The sequence below is a fragment of the Anopheles coustani genome (genome assembly GCF_943734705.1).
Source record: "Anopheles coustani chromosome X unlocalized genomic scaffold, idAnoCousDA_361_x.2 X_unloc_27, whole genome shotgun sequence".
Classification (NCBI taxonomy): Eukaryota; Metazoa; Arthropoda; class Insecta; order Diptera; family Culicidae; genus Anopheles; species Anopheles coustani.
This window is the reverse complement of record NW_026525134.1, coordinates 82,501-83,564: the sequence shown is the minus strand read 5'-3', so window position 1 is coordinate 83,564 and position 1,064 is coordinate 82,501. Positions and strand designations below refer to the sequence as shown.

General features: G+C 52.4%; 1 non-coding gene across 1 annotated transcript; it reads left to right on the top strand.

Moving 5' to 3' along the window:
* The first annotated feature begins 790 nt into the window (after positions 1 to 790).
* LOC131270403 (5.8S ribosomal RNA) lies at positions 791 to 945 on the top strand. Its single transcript, XR_009179495.1, has one exon. It is a non-coding gene; the product is annotated as a 5.8S ribosomal RNA (ribosomal RNA).
* The last annotated feature ends 119 nt before the right edge of the window (positions 946 to 1,064 follow it).

Genomic DNA, 1,064 nt, shown 5'->3' with positions numbered 1-1,064 from the left:
AGTTCAGTTCTCCCCTGGTCCACGCTGCTTCGGCGGTCCTGGGTAAGATAGTTCATTCTAGCTTGCCCTATGTGGAAGAGGACACTTAATACTTCGTCTCTAAGCGGCGGCTTGACTCCTCCCTACGGGGAACGGGTTTACGCGCACAGCGGCGGCTTACGCACTATGGCAGTCATGGATGCCTTACGTTTCTATGAAAAGTGTGTTCCTCCCCTGGTCCACGCTGCTTCGGCAGTCCTGGGTAAGATAGTTAGTTCTAGCTTGCCCTATGTGGAAGAGGACACGAAGACTTACTGTGGTGTGAAGCATAAAGTTCAGTTCTCCCCTGGTCCACGCCGCTTCGGCCGTCCTGGGTAAAATGGATTCATCCAGCTTGCCCTATGTGGAATGAGGACACTTTATGTTTCGTCTCTAAGCGGCGGCTTGCTTCTCCCTACGGGGAACGGGTATACGCGCACAGCGGCGGCTTACGTTATGGCAGTCATGGATGCCTTACGTTTCCATGAAAAGTGTGTTCCTCCCCTGGTCCACGCTGCTTCGGCAGTCCTGGGTAAGATAGTTAGTTCTAGCTTGCCCTATGTGGAAGAGGACACGTAGACTTACTGTGGTGTGAAGTATAAGGTTCAGTTCTCCCCTGGTCCACGCCGCTTCGGCCGTCCTGGGTAAAATGGATTAATCCAGCTTGCCCTATGTGGAATGAGGACACTTTATGCTTCGTCTCTAAGCGGCGGCTTGCTCCTCCCTACGGGGAACGGGTATACGCGCACAGCGGCGGCTTACGCAAGTTAGTCACCCTCGGCAGTGGATCACTCGGCTCATGGATCGATGAAGACCGCAGCTAACTGCGCGTCATAATGTGAACTGCAGGACACATGAACATTGATAAGTTGAACGCATATTGCACGTCGTGGGAACCTACCATGATGTACAGATGACTGAGCGCTTATATTTGAGAAATGTATCGCATACATTTAACTACGCCGTGACACCCGTCACGAGACGTGCACCATGATGTTAACTAGGGTCGCGACGACCCGCTAGCATTAAAGAACCCGTGGTTTACA